This window comes from Helicoverpa armigera, chromosome 7 (assembly GCF_030705265.1).
Source record: "Helicoverpa armigera isolate CAAS_96S chromosome 7, ASM3070526v1, whole genome shotgun sequence".
Taxonomy (NCBI): domain Eukaryota; kingdom Metazoa; phylum Arthropoda; class Insecta; order Lepidoptera; family Noctuidae; genus Helicoverpa; species Helicoverpa armigera.
The window spans coordinates 1,106,489-1,130,521 of NC_087126.1; the positions used below are offsets into that span (position 1 = coordinate 1,106,489).

The window sequence follows — 24,033 nt, forward strand, 5'->3', positions numbered from 1 at the left end:
CTTCTCAGTGTGAGAGGAGGCCGCAGCCCAGCAGTGGGACGATAAAAAGGCTGTAACAGAACTCGAGTGAACTAACAAGGTTTCAAAATCAACGATTTTTGGTATTCCAAAAACTGATCGGGTCCAAAGAAGGCGTATCTGCATTTTGGCGCACTTTTCTTAGGCGACTTTCCGTCACGGCACCTCCGCTGATCATTTTGTTCTCCATGGTACATTCAGAACATTGTATAGGAGGTTTAATCTGCCAGCCACCCGGGGTCGAGGCTATTCACACTTAATTGTATCGAGAATCGAAACGGCTGTCGTTCATATCGACAAAAACTGCAACCGATTTTTTTTTATATGTTTGACGTATTTTTAACGATGGAAATTTTGGACTAGATTTTTAGACCTGAATCAAAAACATCTGTCTAAAAGCTTTTTGCTGTTCATTCATATTTTTTGAAGTGGAGGTAGGTACCTAATTTACCACTATTGGCCAATGTTCACCAGCGTCCAGCATCCGAATAGAAATAATCCTTCAGGTTACTCAATATGGTCTAATAGTTATTTTTAAATAAGATGAATTTTCTCATAAAGAACAGTACCTAACCTAATTTAAATTTCAACTTCCATCGTTCACCAACTTGAACATAGAAAACAGTCCCAAATTTCTATGTGGAAGATGATAACGGAGTACAAGTAAACTCCATAAATTATTCATCAGGTTCCTTTGAGACGGCACACGATACTATGAAGCAAACCGTTTTAAATTTAAACCGGCCATCCTAGCCGAGATTTTGCTACGATAATTTTTGTAGCACATCGCATTCTAAAAGAGAATGGCTAGGTTTTGAAGCTGGAATAGTCTTGGTTGGGAATATTTTGAAGAATATTAGAGGTATAAAGTTTTTGTGTTTCTGGCTTAAAATGAGGTTGTCTAAGATGTTGGTCTGCTTTATAACCTGCCTGGCCTTTTATAAAGTAACTGTGTATTTACTAAAGACTAGGTTCACGAGTTTCATGGTACGAATACATAATACCTCTACTTAGGTATAACCTCCTTTACTCTCAAACTGTTTTGGATTAAGTTTTGCCTATTTGATTGTAATATATGTTGTTCATTTATTGATTTCTTAACATATTTTTTATATTTTTAAATATTAAGTTCAAAAAAAACCATTGATTGTTATTATTTTTATATAATATCTGTTTGTTTTCCAAATAAAAATAAACATTTTTGAACCAAACAACTTTTTCCTAATCTACTACCACAAAAAAACCACTAACATTCGCAACACCCTAATTTGTAGACACCACAGTCTAGCAATATCTTTATATCATGAACCTGTAATATCGCAGCTCCATAATACGAGGGTGGTGGAACAATTTACTCTGTGTACACGGTAAACGAGTATCGGGGGTAGGGGGATAGATAAACCGACGACATTCTAGCTTAATAGACGGTAGACAGATGCCTTTAAATCTTCAGCACTAAATTAAACACTCTGTAATGAAAAGTGTAACAACTTTGTTGGTGGTAAACATCATTTCAGGATAAATTAGTTTACGGAGAGAATCTAAGGAGTTTCGCTATCCTTTCTATAATGGTGTAACACTTTCCTATCGTCATATTGACATAATGCTGCCAATAAGATCAGTTCCAATTGAATGTTGATCGGGGACATGGATTATCATGAGAGCCATACCAATATCGATGTCTATATGCTTTAGGTAAGACTGTAGTGATAATATGCTGTTTCTTTGTATCTTCCTATCTCGTTTGTTACATACAGCATTGACAATCAAGAGGCCATCATGGGACGCTGGTATAATATATAAGCATCTATCCTTTAAATACATACAAACTCACAAATCTACATGTCTATTCGCCACACACACAGAAAATATTTCAGAGCGTTTAGGAGGAAGCGCCATCATGCTTCTTCAAACAAGCATGTCGTATGCCGTATGTAAACCTATGCGCATTTGTACAAGACCATTTCCGCCAAAATGCACATCAATACAAACAACCTGTATATAAAAATAATAAATCAAATAAAAATCTCTATTATTCCTTATTTAAACAGACGTCCATACCGTATGTTCTTGGAAATCGAACGGTATACTGTCCATTTCAGTATTTCCAGTTTGGTATACCCCACGGAGGAAGGAAAGATGAGCAGAGATGTCATAAAGCAGGTAGGTCAAGCGCCTTCTCGTAAGTCAATTAACGTACAGTAAGTTACTAGAACTAACTAGTTACTAGGCAGTCGCTTCTTGTGGCAGTCGCTTCTTGTAAAGCACTGGTACTCAGCTGAATCCGGTTAGACTGGAAGCCGACCCCAACATAGTTGGGGAAAAGGCTCGGAGGATGATGTAGTTACTAGAACTAACAAGGCGAAGGGGTCTTTGTCAAATCCAATCTGTCCAAAATTGATCTTGATTGATTGGTGATATAGTTTTAAAAGAACTGGTTGGGTTCTAAAGAAGGCGTATGAGGACAGTAACGTTCTACTTTACTTTATACTAGAGATTTTGCGTTATGATATCTCTGCTAGTCATTTTGTTCTCCACGGGTACACCCCTATATCAGTTGAGTATACCATTCCATCGGCAATGTGCTCTCAATGGAATGTATTCAACATAATGTAGACAAGAATCTTGTAGCTTTGTCTCAATACAAATGTATCGTATGATTTGATTTTAACAACCCTTTGTACCGCTTCTAAGCAATGATAGTTAAATTCCTGAATTTGTTTGGATTCTACGCTTTTAGTAGGTATACAGTAACATAGATGCGCATGAAAAAAAATATAATGTTGGTAGGGGAGAGCGGGGCTGAAAGTGCCGATTTTGACAAATTCTTTTAAAATTCGGATAAAACAAGTACTATGTCTGAAAGGAGTGGTTCATCCTAAGCCAAATTTAATCTATTTTACGAATTTAACTTCAGATTTTGCACATGTTTAATAGTTTTTATGAAAATGCGATTTTTTTATACAGAGGCGGCAAGGCACTACCAACCCCAATCTGGGGCAAGTTGTGCCGTAGCTGAGGTCGGTTGTGCCGTTGATAATGCTGGGAGTTTTATATGAATGAAAATTAATTAGGAAATTAAAACACATCAGTTTTATAATAATATATTTATTCGTTATATTTTTTTAATATAAATCAACAGTTCTTAAAGTTAAATTGTATAATACTGAGTATTATAATAAAAAAAAACAAGGAAGCTTCTTATGTAATTATTCAAACATAAAAACGTATTTTTAATCAATAGTTTGTACTTATTTTTATGCGAATGAGATCAATTATTAATATGTTCCAAAATTATTAACTTTTTAATCAGTCTCGAGTCTTTTTAAGAAATAAAAAATATACCAAAACTCTCCAGGTGATTGATCAGAATAACAATTAGGACATATAAATGCTTGGTTTTCTTCATCTTCAATACATTGCAAATGGGCCCAATTCTTACATTCTCTGCATTCAATCCATTATTCTCCAGGGGCAGAGTTAGAATAGGCATCACAACAAATGATACAGAACCATTCTTGTTCGTCATCAGAACTGTCGTCATCTTGCAATACTCTTCTCTTAGCGGGGTTTTTAGTCGGCTTTTTTGTTTGTTTACCCTTTCCCTTGCATTTTCCCGTCCCTTTTCCCTTAACCTTCTTTTTAGTTTCGCTTTCTTTTTTCTTCTTTTTACTAGCCTGTTCTTCTGCTAAAGCATTTTTCTCTGGAGTGTCCGTAAGAACAGCTGTCTTTCTTTTAAGTGCTTTAGTATGTCCAATTAGTCGGGGAGGTGCTTTAGGCAGTGGTCTTATTAGCTCTGGTGAGAAAACTGCTGCATTTTTATCTCCTGTGTTATTATCAACTGATTGAGGAGGCTGGAAACTGCAGCAAGGGATAGGTTCCGGAGAGCACTTTCGTGTCTCTTGCTCTTGATTACCTGATGGTGCTCTTGTACACTCAACGCTGCAGTCGCTTGGCCCAGGATGTTCCTGTGGTATTGATGGACTAGTCTCAAACTCAATATTGCTGCCCACATAATTTGACTTTATAAATATGTCCAAAAGTATTTTCTTTCTTTCATAATTGCTCGCGCAAATATAAACAATACTGAAACAATATAGGTTGGTTAGGGGTTGGTTGTGCCGCGGCACAAGCAGCCCCACATGAACGGCACATTTTACCCCGTTTATGATAGTGTGATATTTTGTCTCACATATAAAAATCACTGTACACAAAGCATTAAAATTACACTGCATAACAAACTAGGATAAATAACAATCATTTTACAGAAACTCACGTATTAAAAGCACGAAAAATGCTAGCTTGAGACCAAAAAGTATTGAAACGAAAATATTTACTTACGTGGCGCTGGAGGACCCTCACATGCAGTATGTCTCGGTCCGCGTCGCTGACGCAACTAAAACGGCAGCCGCGTGTGCGCGACTGTTAGGCCTTACGCGACACAATACGATCGTATATCTATCTCTTTCTGTTTTTGAGATATTCGCGTCGGCACAATTTACCCCCGGCACTTTCAGCCCCGCTCTCCCGTTATTCATCGATTTAGTGCGCATATATGTACCTCTACATAAATCGAATACCTACAGCCAATTCCACTAACAGACAATTCCTAAATTGTATTCTTCATTATAACGAGGTTTTAAATGAATCATAGTTAAAATAATATAATTTACCACTTACTCAATTATAAAAGTAATTACTTAATTATATCCATAATAACATTACTTTGTTATACAGAAATATAATTATCTTCTGCACGCAAACGATTTAAAAAATTAAAAGCAATTTAAAACTTAGATTATTCAATTTACTTCTCAGTAGATTTGTTTTTCTGAATATTTTTACAAAACAATAAGTTTATAAGTCACTTTCCGAAATACAAAAACTTTGATTTCTTTTTACGTAAGCTAAATTCAATAGGCATGTCTAGACCAATCAGAAACTTTACCTGTCGATAAAATAATACGACACACTTAGAGTATAATGTAAGAATAAATCAATACTAATATATAAGCTGTGTTCCTTCGCAAAACATTTTTTGTAAATTATGTATCACTAAAAAATATGACTTGGTCTAGTAGATGCATAGTGCAACTGTTGTTGACTCAGGTGCGACTCCTACGCCGGACGAAATTCACTTTGAAGATTTTTGAAACTCACAAAACACCACAAAGCCTGGATGTTGGTAACAACGCTGGGGCGTTGCCATACTCATACATAAAGCGTCCCTGAATGCTATTCAGTTCCTGTAATAATTCCATTTAAGGATCCGTCAGGCGAATTTGAGAAAACTGTCACTAGAGCTTGATAGGTGAAAAAAACCTTCAGCTCACTCGATAAGAAGAAGCCCAAAAAATATGTATCAGCTTAATTTCCCCCCACTGGCACCATGAATCTCCCACCAACCTGTCAGTATATTAATAAGAACCCTGCATAACAATAAAGGTACCCACAAGAGACTGACATAAGCCGCAGGTACCTCGTAAAACACATATAACGTCACTACGGTTTGACGACTACCCTCTATATTAAAAGTGTAAAACTGAAATATTCCGACATTGTTCCTCGGGTAATATTTTGTGGGTAAATAAGGGTAAGCTTAGCTTATTTTGTTATTTTAGCGCCGCGTGTTGAGGTCATTTACATGGTTCTTATGGTTTTGGAGTAAACCTGTTTTTTTTTTATAGAGTCGGAATTAATCTTAGATGGGTAAGCACAAATTGCAAACCATAAATGCATGCATTGTAAAGTCAGAGATAGAAAACTTGAAATAATGTAATATCATTGTTCCTGTTTTGTTCTTTCGTGGCCTTACGCAGTTTTCGATTTTAAAATTACCAATCAGCAAGACTAAACAGATTCTTAATTTTGGTTAAAACTTACTTTTTATGCGATGCTGGTCACCAAACTGATATCTGAAACAAATCATAAAAACTCAATTAGTATTTTTCATTGTAATTTTAATAATTTAGCTAGCACTTTAATGAACCTCTAAGACCGTAATAAAAAGTACCAACCAACAAAATGAATACAGTAACTACTAAAACTAAAATTGCCTATAAAACATACATTACACCGAGTTACATAGTAACTACATAAATAAATACGTAGTGAACAAAGGAATCAAAGTAGCAACATGTCGTTAAAGCTAACAAATTAATTTATGGTGGTTGGGGACCGCCCCATGGTAATAATGTACTGGATCGACAATTACATGGATAGCCGTGTACCATAGCATAGCACCATACATTCCACTATAAGTACCGTTAGTGTCGAAGGGATTTGACAAAAATTAACAACTGAACAATTTTGTAGGAACTTAATTCCTTGTAGAATCATACGTGTGAGACATTGCAATCTACACTTACATAATAAAGGGTAACAATTTTTTTGTTTGTTTATTTTTACCCTAAAAGTTCAAAAACCAATGAACCGATTTGAAAATTTTCACTGTTGGAAAAGTACACTCTTCTCAAATAACATATATAGGCTATATTTTATCTCAGACTCGGGCTGTACTTTCCACAGATCGCGGGTGAAACCCCAGGAATACGGCTAATAGAAAATAAAAGTACATAATATACGCATATAGTACCAGTTTTGAGTACCTAATTACCTAATTTAAAAGTAGTATTTATAAAAATAGCTCGTATTTTCGCTGCCCACTGTACGCAAATTACCAGGACTACAGAAGTATTCAGGGGTATATTAAACCTTGCTCACCTAGTGTTAAGGTTTATATTAGCAAAGCATATAAATTAGTAGGGTCATTGTAGTTAGGTACCGATGGAGACATAAGTTACATAATGGCATACCATGTGGATAACCTATTGTAATGAACTTGAATGTATGAATACACTTAATATTATATGTTCTAGTAAATTATAGAGCACTAGAACTCCATGACGATGGTTGACGTCTATTTACGTTAGGTAATGCCTATTCTGTTTTACGCATTGTCATCTTAACTAGTTGGACCCAACAGTGTAAAGTGATGTAAGAATATAGGTATATACGAAATATAATAATGTTGAAGATTGTTTGACTGGAAGCGATACACAGTAATGTATGTAAAGGTTTTGAATGCTAGCCGACTGCAACTGCCGATCGCACTTGCAGCGACTGCGTGAAATCGGTTGATATTTAAGGGTGCCTGCACCTCACCTCAATTCAAAACGGTTTCATGTAAATACATGCAAACAAATACCTAGTCCATTTTAGCGGCCGATTTCGTACAGTCGCGGCACGTGTGGTCGCCAGTTGCAGTCTGCAGTCAGCTTTGAAAACTATTATATAGCGTATTTTACTAGTGCTGATACGCGGGAGGAGTCGCTGGCGGCAACTTACTCCGATACAACTGAGAGAGAAAAACTAACTTTGAGATCACAAAGATACCTAAAAACTGTTGTTTTTTTCCTGAATCTAGTGTAACTTCCCCCGGGATAGTAAGGCACACAGCAATATCGTCGCACTCCGCGGAATTCGACAACATCTAATATTCCTCGCTGTAGATGTACACACAACAAATACAGACTAGAATACATACATACGGATAGTATTTCCGTTCTAGTAGGACTTTTTAAAAATAGGCTAAAGTCTCAGCTGTCATTTAGTATATTTTTGGCAGTCGTTAAGCAAATCTAGAAATACTGACGATTTGTTTTGAGAGGGTGTACTACGCCCAATCGAATGACAAATAATCGAATGCCAATTGATCGACCACTATAAATCGAAATTCTAAACACTCGAACATTCATAATATCGAATGGTTATTAAATCGAACATTCAATACATCGCGCAGTCAATACATCGAGTGTTCAAAATATCGAATGTTCGTTTGATCGAGCTTTAAATACATCGAATATTCATCCTATCGAAAAATCTATATTTTTTTTTAATACAAGAAAAACTCAAAATTTATGAATAATTTATAAATTTTAATGTAGTTTTTATTATTTAACATTTTTTCAATCGCATTATCATCGCTTTTGCCTCTTTTTTGGAAAGTAGGTTTTCCCAATCCCGTTTTTACCTTTTCAATTCACACAAAATTTTAAAATTTACCTATAAAAGATAAGAATTAAAGATTAAAATGTGATTTATTAGTAAATTTTGAGTTTTCTTGTATTAAAAAAAATATAGATTTTTCGATTGGATGAATATGCGATGCATTTAACGCTCGATCAAACGAACATTCGATATTTTGAACACTCGATGTATTGACTGCGCGATGTATTGAATGTTCGATTTAATAACCATTCGATATTATGAATGTTCGGGTATTTAGAATTTCGATTTATAGTGGTCGATCAATTGGCATTCGATTATTTGTCATTCGATTGGGCGTAGTACACCCGCATCTGGTTAGACACGAATGCAGAAACTTGAGAATAAGGCTTCATACGGTAGACTGCGGTTTCGCAGTTACATGCAACCTTCACAACTGGCTATGAAATGTTTTTGGAGAAATTGTCTTTGAAAATCGCGCCATGTGACATTGTCAAATATAACAAATGACTTAGCAATGCAAAACGGGCCAATCACGAGTCTGCATTCAACTTCTAACGACCATCAAATAGTAAAAGTAAACTTTTTTGTGAACTAAAATCTTGATCGAAAAAACGTTATAAAAAGACAACCAAATGGTTTTAGATGATTTGAGATACTTTTTAAAATCCACAAATTATACTGAATCCAATCATATATATGAAGTTCGTGTCGATTCTGGGTGTTTTTTTGGCCATCTCCTTTACATAATAATAACTATAAACCTCTTATTTTCATAAAACTTTATTAAAAGCATTCGAAATCACAATGGTGTGAAACTTCAATAAAACCTCCCCTTATGTGTCAGTTCATAGATAAAAATTAATGGTCTATTTCATTTTTTTATTGAGCCCTTTGCTACGATATGCCATACGCCTTCCCCCCCTAACGAGGTCATTGACAAAAAGATAGGCAGACGATGTGATTGGAAAGTAAATTGATTTTTAAATGAAATTAAAGGATCAAAATATTTGAGCAAGAAAATGATGCAGAGGATCCTCAAATCACTAGAGAGTTATGATACCTTATATTTCTAATGTCCTAGAGTTTACCTATCTCCATGCCGAATTTCATCCAAATCGGTTTACATATTTAAGCGTGTAAGCCTAATAAACTAACTCGCATTCGTACGGTAAGTAGTTATGATATTAGCAAAACTTAAATTACGGTAGATCAACTTAAAACTCTCAAGTGATAGTCCCTTGCTCGTGAAATAATTTAACAACCCATACTTTACGTAATTTACATAATATATAGTTCAAAGACGCAAATGCCGCAACAATCTTTTGAAGTTTCCCCCCATACAACAACTAAGTATGTTCATCTAATATCGTAGTTAAAATCTCTCTGACATTTACAGTCGCCCCAGTTTATTCGTTTCGAGGGTCCAAATGACGTGTGTTTAGTTGAATCAATACTGTAATTGAAATGTGTTTAGTGAGTTTAAAATGCTTTAATTGTATGTAGTGTAGATAAGAAAAGAAATATTCAGTTCGTATATTTGAAAGATGTAAAAGGTTTCATTTTGATTGAGGATTAGACAAGAGTTAGCACATTAGAGATCCGAGATGTGGTAGGCATTTAAAAACAGCACTACTTATATCTCTTCTATAAAACTCTAACATAGAACTATGGACCTGGCTGGATCTCAGAACTGAAATCAACTCCAAAATGTGTGATAGGGAGACTTATGTAGGTACACGAACTTGAAATAAATAACTGAAATAACTCTAAGAGTATTCCACTACAGTACTTTAACAAAGATATATTAGATCGTTGGTCCATCAATGTTCAGATCGCTATTATGTTGCTATTTTTCCAGACATTGCTCCTACTATGCTCCATTAAAAATCCGCAAGTTCCATTAAGAGACTTCCTGGTCCATACCCCGAGTCTCCGGGATATCCCGGTCAAATGCTAAAACCGCACAAAACCCATCTTCGTAAAGCCATTAAAATTTCAACAACAAAAAAAAACACCGAGTCATCGGCATCTAACCAATCTTAATAAAGGTGAAACACAAAGACTGTCCACCGTAGGCGGGTGAAGCCGGGGGCGATATGTAGCGTGAAATATTGAGAGGGTCATCGGTCAGAGGTGCTCAAACTTTCGCACATAAAATAGACCCGTGAATAGAGTTGTGAAGTGTTATCGTTTTGGGATATTTTTTCTTCTATAGTGTTCGGTGGTGACATGTGTGTGTTATGGGTTTTGTGGTCGAAGAAATAGAGGTTGTGAATGTAACAATGGGTTAAGGGTTAGACTAAGGTTCTTCGACACGTATTTGTTTGGAAAAGTTTAGTTTCATAAGTGTGTGTTTGTGTTTCAGTAAATGAACTGTATTTTTATTATATTATTATTACCTATTTATTTTATTTGGGAATTAATTTAATACTAAAACTGCAGGCGTAAAGGCAAGGATACAAAAACCTAGATTAATGCAAAAAAAAATGAAACTTCCCTTCGCAATACTAAAAAGTCAACAGATGCCAGACAGACATCACTCTGATATTAATATTTTCATCTAAATACCGAGTCTGCAAATAATATTCTGCCTACTACACAGAACAAACGACGCAACTAATATTTAAATACATGACCCGATGTTAATTTACGTCGGGACAAACAAATATGGCGGAGCCTACCAAATTAACTAGCACTCATCCCTATGTCGAAAACCCGAAAGTAACTCTGTCTGTCTGTTGTGATGCCTAAAAAATACTTTACTAATTGAGATAAATATTACATTGATATCTATACTAACATGTGTTATGAACAGAAAGTATTTTGGGTTTGTTTGTTTGTAATGGATAAACTCAAAAACTGCTAGACCGATTTTAAAAGTTATTTCAGTGTTGGAAAACTACAATTTTCCCAAATAGACCATATTTTATCCCGGCACAAGTAGTAGTTCCCATGGAACGCTAGTGAAACCGCGGAAAAATGGCTGGTAGCTTAATACTGAGAGAAGGATGATTAGACAATTATTTTAGAGAAGGACAATTGTATAAATTTTTATCCAAGGCTAAGAATATTAGAATTAGAATACCTGCATGGTGCGGGCAAAACCACAGAATAAAACGAGTCCTTAAATAAAACACAATGTACTCGGAAAACAGATTATTTAGCCAGCCTATACATCTACATTTACGAGTATATTCAAATGCTTGAGTACTCAAACATGTATTTGCTCTTAACGGATAAATATGATATGTATTACAGCGTAGAATAAAAATATTGACAATGTATATTTCCAGGTGAGGTAACAAAAATATGTAGCTCTATTGTAATAAATGAGTTTTGTTTTTTTCTCGACTTTTTCAGAATAAAACATCACATGCATCATCGGAATGACATCTCTTAACATTGTGATATAATTTCAACAAGTTTTCATACTAATGTGCCATTTTCTTTTGGCTTTCAATATTTTGTCAGGGTGGATAAAATTATGAATATTATCTAGGTTACATTGAGAGGTCTAAAAAATATATTTAGTTTAGCCGTAGTTATATTCTACTATAAGTAAATAAGTAAATTACAGAATTTCTACCTAGATGAGCTATTTACTTTTCCCAGAAGTGTTTGCATCAAGCACTATAAGGCTAGCTAAGCAAACTTAGCATTTCTCAGAATCAGTTGCCCCATTTCAATTATTTAATCAACATCGAAATCGAACTTAACATTTTCTGTTAATTAAAAATTCTTTTGATAGAATTTTCTAGAAACTACGATCAATGATTCGATTCGATACGATCTCGTTGCGGTTACTGGTTCTCTGAGTACGTTTGAGTAATTTATTTATTTAGTTAGTTTGCCTCATTCCCGAACTTTAAATATTTTATTTTCAGTCAGGAAACTAGGTACGGTTCGCTTATTTAGCAAATTACGAACCTTAATTGCCTATTTACTCGTTTGTCTGTGAAAAAGGTGACCTAAAAAGAATTTACGTTCTAAAAATACAACACATCTAAATAGATGAAACGTACAATTCCATTTATCTTGGAATATAACTGTGTTCCATACATAACTGTCACGCTAAATAGCTAGACATTGACAACTACGCAAGTAATTCTTTATTGTTATAGCTCTAGTTACTGGCAGAGGTATTTTTTGTACAAACACAAATACGTACTAAGACAATAGTACCTACCTACTCAGCAATGAATTCTTGGATCCCAGAAGTGTAGCTGACTAAAGATAAAGTAGACTTAAAGCATTCATTGCACATAAAAACAGTGTTATTAAAACTTTTAATATCCGCCATTGTACTACAATTGTCACAACACATAAACGCAATTTAATTAACACAGAACACAATAGCAAAACGCTATTCAAAACAGCAAAATCTAAAATTTCAACAGAGCGCCGTCATGTTTCTCTTTATTACTCATTTCTTGAAGCGTTCCCTTTAAAACTGAAAACTGTGGGAAACTGTCACTAACAGAAGGCTGGTGTAATTAAATTTTAATCCTCAACGAACTATTGTCTGGGACAAAACCAACAAAGATGAGGGAATGGAAGTTGGAGCGAAGCGGCCGTAGCTCGCGACTTCGACAGAGTTGTATGGCGTGTAAGGTAGCGGCCTTGTTAGGAGACTTAGCGAGTTCCAAGTATGTGTGATAGTGGAACGGACCGAATTATGTGGAATGGAATGGGACAGTTCTTAGTAGTTGGTGGTTAAGCTGATTAATTTGTTACTAGGATGAGACATAGCGTAGGTGTAACAATTAACTAGCTTTTCTTTTTTAATGGAAAAATAGCATGTGCCTATTTCTTAAGCTGCTGCAATAGTATGGAATACAAAACAAGAGGGTGACTTAAGTAATGATTTTTTATATTAACTTGACTGTTTTCAGTTTTACCGCTTTACATTTTCAGGACTATTAACAGAACATGCTTCAAAAACTATGTAACTTGTGTCATTCTTGACATATAATGACTGTTCGCTCCTAAAACTACTCCGCTTCTCTTTTGACAATGTGCTAGCAACCTAAAGCGGTAAAGTGGCAGCGATCTCGTAATCGATATACTTATCTCAAGTTAAAGTTAAACTACGATCAGTGTAGATATATGTAAAACTTCCTTGAACTTATATCAGTAATAATCCGGTGAACAGGCAAGACAAAGAGGAATTTCATGAATTCGTGTCTGAAGGATTTTATGTCAAATACGTTCAAAATGGAAATCTAAGAGAATGAGAACAGATATTAATCATAAGCCAGCTCATGAATATATGCCATATTTTATAATACGAGATTTTTAAAAAAGAAAACTTATAATTCAGCTAGAGTGAATTGATCAACCTATATATATATACATATAGCTCTTAAAGAATAAAAATGTATATTTAAAAAAAAAGTAGCTTAGCAAAACAAAAAACTTTGAGCATCACTGTACCCACTCCACCGTAGGTTATTCCGTAGCCATTTTGCAATACATTGTTTGCTCAATTTATACCCCCCAGTTCTCTAGAGATGCGTTATGCTATTGTTGAACCCACCAAACTACCCTTCAACCTTATCACGATGCAATACAGTGCAATTTCCATTGAAGCGAAGATAAATGTTATTGTTGTACGTTGTTTAGACATCTTGAGGAAATGTTACGTTTTCGGCACTTAGGAGTCAATGAACTTTGCATAGGGCACTCCGATGTAATTTGCAACAACTTTTGTATTAGATGAAAAAACTTTTGAATCGTAAAGTTTGCGGGAAATGCTGTTAAACTTATTTGTCTTCGTTTCAACGAATCAAAATTGTTTCGGATTTAATGCTGTAACTTTAGCGATGATATTTTTTGTACGTTTAAAAAACAGTTGAGTTTAATGCGATTACATTAATCAAGGTGATGAATAATAACGCTATGTGATAACCATTATAACGCTATGTTACATATTCTGACAGCTGGTGTCATTCTAATGGTAGTTTTAATTAATTTTCGCAGAATGTTCTTTGAATAGGTGGTGTTGTGCGTATGTATGTAGTATGTGCCAACCCTTGAAGAAAACAGTTCAAATTAATTATTTAATCGGAACCGCTAACTACGTTTGCCCATGCATACATGTGTATGTAATGTATGTATCAATACACTAGTTCTGTCCCGCGGGTTTACCGTGCATTGGGGTGCATTCTAGAACATAGCACATACATACAGAAGCTGCTCCATATCATTTAAAGTTTTCGTCAAACGAAGCCTTTCAGACAAACAGACTTATTACACATCTATTATTATTAGTAAAGATTTGTTCAAGTTTGTACTTCAAAAAGCAATAAGCCACTTTAAGCCTACCTCAGTCAGGCTCAACAAATTGTCGATTAAGATAACATTTTACAAAATCAATTTGCTTCAAGTAGAAACCCATTTCGTTGTTCAAACTTTTTAATGGTCAAATTTATGTAATCCATCCATTTATTCTGAAACTACTTAGCAAGTACTAATCTACGGACAAAATACAATGAATAATTTAAGTTTTCAAGTTAAATAAGTGAGGTACAACTTCACAGACTTAATTAGGAATCGCCTCGTTTCGCGATTTAGTCGAAATTAAATATTAATTGGTGAATGCACGGGTTTGCGTTTGTGCATCAGCTGGGGGTTGTAAAGGGGTGAGGAGGAGGGGATCCTGTGAAATATTGTTATCCACGTTTTAATATATTCAGTGAGTCTCTGAAGAGTTTCGAGGAAAACGTATGTGTATTTCGTTTTGAAACGTTTGTTTAAATAAGTTACGTATTTTTGGGTTGTTACTAGAATTTACTTTAGATAAATTCAGTATTACTAGATGGAGTATAGTTTTCTTCTGAAATAGAGCCAGAAATGTCTAATCTAACAATATTTATTGGATACATTCTGAGCAATTTTTTCTCACAATCAAATAGGACAACATTCAAATATGTAGTTACGAGTTATTAAACAAATAAACGAATAATAGTAAAAACAACAGACATGACACACGCTATTTGTTCACCAAACATTGATGAATCGGCAATAGCCAATAACAATTTATTTTTTACAGCTAAACTAATAAAGTTATGTTTACTCAAATGTATTTTATTGTTTAGATACATTTTCGTATTATTTATATCATATTTTTGTTTCAAATATTAGTTTTATGTGAACATTAATTAGCACAAAAAAATTACATTATACTAAGTCAACTGTAGATTAATTGAGGCATTACCAGTTACCTACATTCATATTATAAAAATACCATATTTACTCCAAATATTACGCCATAGTTAATATCGACCAACTATTTCAATGTATGTTTAAAAATTAAATCAAACTTTTATCACAAAAAAAGTAAATTCAGAAGGCTTTATTCAAAAAACAATGTTTGTCGAGACACCATTAAATAAACAGTGAGTAGATATTTCGTTTAAATTCCACTTTTCAGCCGGCTAGCCAACCATTCATTTTGGCGCGGCTTCCAAAATTTACGGTATAGAAATAAGAACTAAAAATCTACTAACAAGATTAAATTTTCAGTTGCAATTTGTGAGTGCATGTGCCCTTGTGTGCTTAGTTGTATGTATGTATTGTGTATGTATGAAGCTAGCTTTGACTCCTGCATGTCGATTCTATAAAATATCACAACTCACTTCGACATCACTCTCACTTCGACTTCGATCTAAAGGTAGAATTCCGTGGACGCGACAATAGTCAACCTATGAAAATGTATGGCACCGTTGTCGAGGCCCGTGACAGTCGCGCGCGGCCGACGAATTTCGTAAGCTGCTCGCGGCATTGTCAAAAATTTAATTCTGGTTTTACTAAAATTCTATAGATGTTATTAAACGCTAGACCATGTTGAGAAGCGTACGGCCGCGAGCGGCTCACGAAATTCGTCGTCCGCGCGCGACTGTCGCAGCCCTCGGCAGCGGTGCCATACATTTTCATAGGTTGACTTTTGTCGCGCGCGGCTGCGACAATCGCGACCCACGGAATTCTACCTTAAAGTTTCGTGATTGACATTGTCAAACTACACTAGCGCTACACTATCGAGCGTGTTGACAAGTTGAACTAAATCAAAGTCGAGATTTTGACAGATCTGTCAAAATCTGTCTATCTATAGGGAGGTAGGGGAGAGATGGGCAGTTGGGAGACATGATCAAATCAGAATAAAGGGGGTCCTTTTATTCTGATTTCTGATCATAGTTTTGTTTTTATTGGGTAGTTTACGTTACCGACTGGTAACGGTGTTCATCCATAGACTATCTGTCATTTCTGTGAGTTGTCAAGAACAAACACTCGTAAAAGTACTTAAATATTTTGTTGCGGTTTCGGATCGTTATAAAAGAAAACTAATGAAAGGTATGTGTATTTTCTATTATTAATTATTGATTGTCAAAATCTCCAGTTACAATTATAGTAAGTCGATGCAATCCACACCTATTATACCTTTAGAAGAGAGTACTACAGCAATAGTTAATGGGCCCCACGTTTTATTTTAGTCTAATATGACCGGGACCACCTACGTAGGTTGACAGGTAAGTAACTATTTTTATTTTCTAGTTTTCAGTGCACATAAGATAAAACCGTTTAACTTAAAAGTTTTTTACCGATTTTTTTCATAAACTAAGTCAAAAGTGTCCAATGCTCCCTATGGTAGGGAGGCTTGGACATACCATGTAATGTATAATTTGTAAATTTTTGTTCTTCTTCTTCAGTGAAAATTTGTGAGGTTATAAATCTGCGCGAAAAATCCTTTATAGAATCTTGTTTCAGGTACCGTTGCCAACTTGATCTAGAGACTATTATATTTAAAATAGTGTTTAAATAAAGTTCTAAGTGTTTTAAAGTGATTAAGTGCCTACCTTTAACGATGGCTAGAATGTTTTGCTTAAATCTTTATTAGAAGAAGCTCATGCTTTAGATAATTTAGAAAAGCGTCAACAATCTGCTAGAATTCGTAGTTTATCTTTATTAACTCGCGATGATGACTATGTGAGCATATATAGATTGTCAAAGGAGCTAATTGACCAACTGGAGTCTGATTTACTGCCCTGATAAAGCCCACAAAACGTCGAGGCAAAGGACTTACAACTCGTGTAAAAGTAAGTATTGACACAGTTTATAGTTGAAAAATTGTAATCAAGCACACAATAATAAGAAAAACACTTAGTTCTTAATAAGGAGTATTCCCTTTATGTGGTTTCCCCGCCAGCTGATATGTTTTCAAAAGACTCTGTACTTCAGTTATAATATTGGTATTCTCTTAAGCATGAAAATAACCAAATTGGTCTCAATTTTGTTTTCACTAAATCAGATAAAGTAGGTATTACATTTTTTATTGATTTATTGTTTCACAGATACTATGTACTTTATCATTCTTGGCTAGTGGCAGTTACCAGAAGGTTATTAAAGAGGGCATCAGAACTTATTTATCGCAACCGTCTGCATCTCGTTGCATAAATGAAGTAGTGGAAGCTCTGAACAATCCGGCCGTAGTAAAAAAATATATAAGGTTTCCTCAAAATCAGCAAGAAAGGCAAATTGGCGCTGTCAGTATTTTTTTTCGTAGGGTAAGCATAGATTATATTCACAGCACGAATTTAGAGATTTCTGTTTATTTTATACTTAAAAGCTGCCTCAAATTCCTTACAATAACAAATTATAACTAAAACATCATATTTAGCTAAAATTCTGTGTCAAAACTGATAAAATTAAAAACTGATTAATCTCGGTTGACATTTTGTCGAGTGGGGAAGTCACTAGCACAGCATTGGTCGATGTCCAGCTCACTTCACTTCGCAAGTGATTAGGTGATGTTTACAGAATGCAAAATCAAGGTCGTTCTGAATCGAATGCGAAGTGAGAGTGAATAGCGAAATGAAATGCGAGTTGTTGTTCGAATTTTATAGAATCGACGTGCAGGCAGGCCTTGGCCCTGTTGCGCCCCGCTGGGGTTGCTGACAGTATTCTACTTGTGTAGCCCTTTCATTTGATACCCATATTGAGGGGGCTGTGCCATTTTGTGCCGGCGGCCATATTGGATTTAATTAAAGGTGTATACAAAATTTCAGACCAATCGGTTGACAGGAAGAGGGTGAAATTTGAATTACTAAATTTGATCCAAGAATAAATAATAAAACAAACGGGGTGAGCTAAATAAAACCGTTTAAATATCTCGTAACGTTGAAACTGATTGTAATTTTTAGGAAAGCTCTTTCATTATATCTAGCCGAATATAAGAAATGGCAATAAAAGTTGATAATGATCTGTAAAATCTGATTTTTTATGCAATAAATTGTGAAAAAGTGCCCATCCCTCCCCTACCTCCCCTAAAGTATGAAATGACATTACGAATCGAAGTGAAATGCGAGTTGTTGATCGAGTTTTATAGAATCCCAGTACTGAATAATTTTCAATAGTGCTTGTTTGGTATTACCTAAACACATTACTTTTTTAGTGGTTGAATTTTGTGCTTTGTGTTAAGTATTATGAATATTGTTTCTTTATTAATATTTCGTTCTGCAATGACAGAATGTTGTTAGGCATCTAACTTCCGACCTATCCCTTGTCAATCCACGTCGTATGCATAGACAATAGCAACACCCACGTATGTTTACACAAACAAATCAACGATATATGTATTACTTTCTGAACCCCGAGGCACTGCTTCACAGGAAACACAATTCACCAATTTGAGGCGTATTTTTATACACCCACGGGCCCGCATAAGTAAGGCTCCGTTCACACAACACAACTTTTGCTCATAAACACATGTCGTGCCAACATAAGCTACCGCAATACGGACTTTGTTTCAGGAAAAGTCCAGAAAATAAAGTAAATAAGTAAAACGGGGGTCGTGCAACCCTAATTAGCCGTTTGCCCGAAGTTTGTAAGAGGTGTATGTTTACATGACATCGTTATCGTAAATTCGATTAGACGTCGATACGGTGGCGTCGTGCCGGTTCAAACGCACCCTCTACCTACCTCCCTTTGAGAGAAATGAGCCTTTATTTCAGTACAGGTGTGAACGAAATCTATTAACCTTTTTCCGAAGGTACGTTTTAATAAATCTCTTTCCATTAAAAATGCTTGCCTCTTAAAATAACGTTTCGACAGCAATTTTTGGGATATCCTCCCAAAATCCGGGTTTATTAAAATGTGCTGAAGATTTATTTGGAATTCTTAATTCCCTCTTGAACTCTTGTTAATAAGGGGTTGGAAACCTCTTTTGGTGGAACATTATTATGTATTTGTGTCATGCTTCGCTGTAAGTTATACCCGTGGTTGAGATGTAAGAGTTTTCTGCAATTACAAGTTATGGGCAAACTGGAGGAGTGCCAGCGAATTATTTCTTGGACCTGGGTTTTGCTGACACGCGGTCGCATTAATAATGAAAGGGTTAAATCTTTTAGCTCTATGTATTTTTAATACACTTGTGTTAATGATTAATTTTACTACGTAGATTGAGATATGCTGCTATTTTCCTTGATTTACGTGGTTTAAATACAATATAATTAAATTAAATATCTTACATTCTGTTCCAATTGGACCCGAAAGACGAAATAAAAAATGTATGTGTCACCGTAAGATTACAAACATCGTTAGATTACAATCTATCTCGAGAGATTGTAAACTGTCGAATTATTGTGAACCGTAACATCTGATTGCAATTTAACGCATTATTTTTCGCTATATTATAATCTATCGATGAGAAATTGTCAAATTGTCAACTGTCCGAAAGCTCTCCCTGATTGGTCAGTCTTTTTGTAAGATCGACCAATAATCCGTTCTGTTCCCATGGAGTTCCCGTAGAGTTAGGAATGAAATAGAGGTGTCAGTTAAATAAAATAAATGCTCTTCAAAAATTCTTCAAGTATTTATTATTTAGTACGAGTCTGTAATTAATATTCCTGACATATGGAGAGAACAAATTTTAACGAAATATTTATTCTTCAAACACAAATTGAAATTGGAAACATATTGATTTCTGACACTTACGCGAATATTAGACATTTAAATAAAACTACTTTTACGGATTTTATCGCGGTTAAATTATATTATTTAATCCCTACGTTTAAAACCGACCGCGATAAAATCCGTAAAAGTAGTTTTATTTAAATGAAATTGGAAAATTATAAGAAACTTTTATAAAAAAAAAAACAAAACAATTAGGTAGTTTGTCTTGAAACGCAAATTCATTCCTAACTCTACGGGAACTCCATGGCAACAGAACGGCTGGTCGTGATTGGTCGATCTTACAAAAAGACTGACCAATCAGGGAGAGCTTTCGGACAGTTGACAATTTGACAATTTCTCATCGATAGATTATAATATAGCGAAAAATAATGCGTTAAATTGCAATCAGATGTTACGGTTCACAATAATTCGACAGTTTACAATCTCTCGAGATAGATTGTAATCTAACGATGTTTGTAATCTTACGGTGACATATGCACTTGTAAAAAGATATTTTTCCTAACATTTTAACAATATTTCCATAGGGGTGACTCGATCGCCCTTCCCCTTGGTCAGCGAGAGGTATTATTTAAACTGCACCCCAGCTCCCCTTTGTACTAGGAGCGCAGAAGTGCACAGGTAGTGTCGCTACCCAGTGTCACTTACAAAGGACTGGACCCTCGATAAATAGTTGGGAGATATTGCTCTAATTTGTTCGTAATTGACACTTAAATGTGATAGATTGTACCTCTAATTGTAACATCATCTCAAAAATCGATTGTGTTTAATGGTAATTTTGGATTGACAACAAATTGGACAACAAGACTATTAAAACACGCAGAAAAACATGCTAAGGTTTCCTCTACGACGGGCTCACTCGTCTTCCCCAATCTCACATGCAAAACGTAGTTATCAGCCAGCTTAAAAATAAACCAGGAGAATCTAGACATAAAACCAGCATAAAATAAAACAAAGCAATCGTATCCATCACACATCTGATCTATACGGAGCTTACTTTGTTTACTCAACAATAGACAAACCACGGACTACCGAGTCGCAAAACTTTAATAAACGCGCATTCTTCGTTCAGGAACCAGCTCGGAACACAAAACCTCGCTCAGAATGAACCGAAGCCACAATAGTTCAATACTACTGGAATTTAAACCACTGCACTGGAAAAAAACAAGCTCAAATTAAAAGAAAAACAGTTTCTTTTTTTCTTTTTTTGTTGTTGCAAGCTGAAAAGCTGAGTTGAACTAAGCCGTATGTAGTTTTGTTGATAGAAACGTATAAATAAGTTAAATACAAACGTTCAGGGACGCGTTTTTGTATTGTTAGACATTAAGTTGGGATTTTCTTTTCTACTAAATATACAAAAGTAGAATTTCATTTGGCTTTGCGTCCTGAGGAAAAACCTTGTCAAATTCTGTGTCTACATGGCAAATATTAATAAAATCGGCCCATTTTATAATGTGAAAGCCTGATATTTTGTCAATCGGGCTACCCAGCACAGCAATCTATAACAATAACGGAATAAGGCCAATAACATCCTCATTGATATCCTACAATGGAATAATGACATTACATACGCATACTCCAAAGTATAATTACTTGGCTAATTAGCATACCTGCGTCGTACACTAATTAGTATGTTAATTATGGTATTGTGAAACCGGGATCATTGTTTATATCGAGTGCTAGTATTCAGTACGGAATTACCTTCCGTGGAAAATCGGTCAGCGTAAATCCGAACCTCCTATACAGTTATGCGACCCTAGTAGTTATTATATAACTAGCAATCCACTCGACATACTGGCCGTAAGTAGGTTATTATCTCGAAGCGGTTCGTTACCCCGTGACGTCACCACAGCCGGCCACCGCATTAGTTACATAAGAGATAGCCACCTGACTTAGGCGATTATCACACTGCCCCGCATGATGCAGCGTAGTGCGTGGATGCGTTTTTTTTCGTTGTATGGAAATATCTCCGTTTGTATGGAAAACACGCATAGTCCAACACACTGAAAATGCATCCACGCGCGTTCATGCGGATCACGCACATACATGCGGAGAAACACGCACCCCCGCGCGTAGGTGCGGGGCGAAACGCAAGGTATGGCACACTGATCCCGCAGTGACGCGCGTGATTTTGAATGGGCGTGACGTATATATTTGAAAATGGAACACGATGAGAGCCGCTGTGCGTGAATTTACAAAACGCACCTACGCGCGTGAGTGCGTGAAAAACCCGCACGATGATGCAGATCTGCACTCCCGCAAGAACGCGCGTAGGTGCGTCGACACGCAAGATGCAGCGTGATGCGGGGCAGTGTGAAGATCACCTTATGCGCTCCTAGTAGCTTGGTACTTTTGACTGAGTCGTGGAAACTGGAAAATGTTATAAATCCCTAGGATTCTTCTCCTCAAATCGGATTACTCGTGACGATAAATATATTTTAATGTTTCTGGATTTTCAAATAGAATTGCAAAACGTGAACTGGTGCTTTATTTTGCTGACATTTTTATGACTGGAATCTAAGTAATAGATATGGAGTTTTACGATGTTTGGAATAAACTCACTCACACACATTTGTTCAGTAGAAAGAAACTTTAAAACCTAGCATTTGTTCAAAAAGCTTAGCTTTGCTTTTGAATTTAAAAATTGTCCGCATCGAGACCAAAATTCGTCCTATAAACAGCGTAAAACAATCATAATAAAAAACCAATACAACCCGAGTATCATTCACCAAATTCACACTATTTCAAAATTAAGTACAAGGCTCTGGATTGTAAAATAACACCGCAAATGTGATTAGATTCCCGCGGTTTTACTTTACAACTGAATACAATAGTATTATATCTTTCTTCAAAATGAATGAAATATATGGTGGGGCCTTTGTTTAATGGTTTTAATAGTGGAGAAAGGTCCCAATAAAAAACCGTGGATCGATGTCGTAATAAAGATTGGATTGGTTTTTCTTGTAACACATATTTTTTGGAACGGAGTTTTCCTGTAGCTTACGGAAGCAATTGGTTGGTAGGAAATGAATGTGAGTTTAGTCCAGTCCTTCTTAACTAATATCAAAAACGAGAAAATAACTCTGTCTTCATCTTTGTAGCAATTAATTCGATGTAGTTTTAACTACGATCACCTATATCCTAGGGTGATCTAAAACCAATTAACACAGAGTATTTAATCATTTCCACACTACGCTACAAAAGCCTGTTTTAAAACAAACATTTATAGAAAGAAAAACGGGATAAGATAAATACGAAAAATCCCATTTATCAAAAGGAAGTTTCAAAAGTGGTCGTACCGAGTTACGGGCCAAAGTTTGGTTATTTTCTCTCAACGTATACGGGCGTATCACTGAAAACAGGGACATCGGGTTTCGCATGTTTTATTGCGAAATGGCTTCAGCTCAGTGTCGGGTTTCTATGGAAAAGTAACCAAAAACTGGATTTGTGTAACTGTTGGTTTGGTAATATTTACACGTGAATTTGGGGGTTCGGAGAAGGGCTAAAATTGAGTCAACGTTGATACAAGTTGTTTGTTTGTAGAGGTAGTTACTGATTATACAATATCGACTTATGTACACTTTTATAGGTCGATATATATATAGGTCATTCTTTACACACAAAAAATATCGTTTATTATATTATCAAAATACTATACTATATGTACTGAAACATTGTTCTTAAGGCATAAAGATTGAAATTGCGATTTTAAAAAAACACAGTTGATTTTCAGACCAAACCCATTTTCACTTCGAATACTGTAGTTGTTCTTCAAAAATGTTAAACAGCTATTTACACATGAATTCTTCTTTATAAACTAAATCTTAGGTAATGATTTTAATCCATTTCAGAGTAACACAGTGTAATAACTTGAAGCCTTCCCACAGGCTGAACGGAATGGTGAATTAATTCAATGTGCCGCAAACATAATGCTTGTGGCACGAATATATTAGTTGGAGGTCTGGTCGCGATTGCCTGTCTGTCTGCCAAGCTACCAGCATGTCGATTCTATAAAATATCATAACTCACTTCGACATCACT

At 35.4% G+C, this 24,033-nt stretch overlaps 1 protein-coding gene across 3 annotated transcripts in view; it reads right to left on the reverse strand.

The window, feature by feature from the left end:
• LOC135117104 (uncharacterized) overlaps nt 1–24,033 on the reverse strand; it is a 219,203-nt gene that overhangs the window by 157,553 nt on the left and 37,617 nt on the right. For all 3 annotated transcript variants that reach the window (XM_064035538.1, XM_064035539.1, XM_064035537.1), the window contains one exon: nt 5,902–5,933. The gene's annotated coding sequence lies outside the window, so the exon portion shown is untranslated. The remainder of the gene's footprint in view (nt 1–5,901; nt 5,934–24,033) is intronic.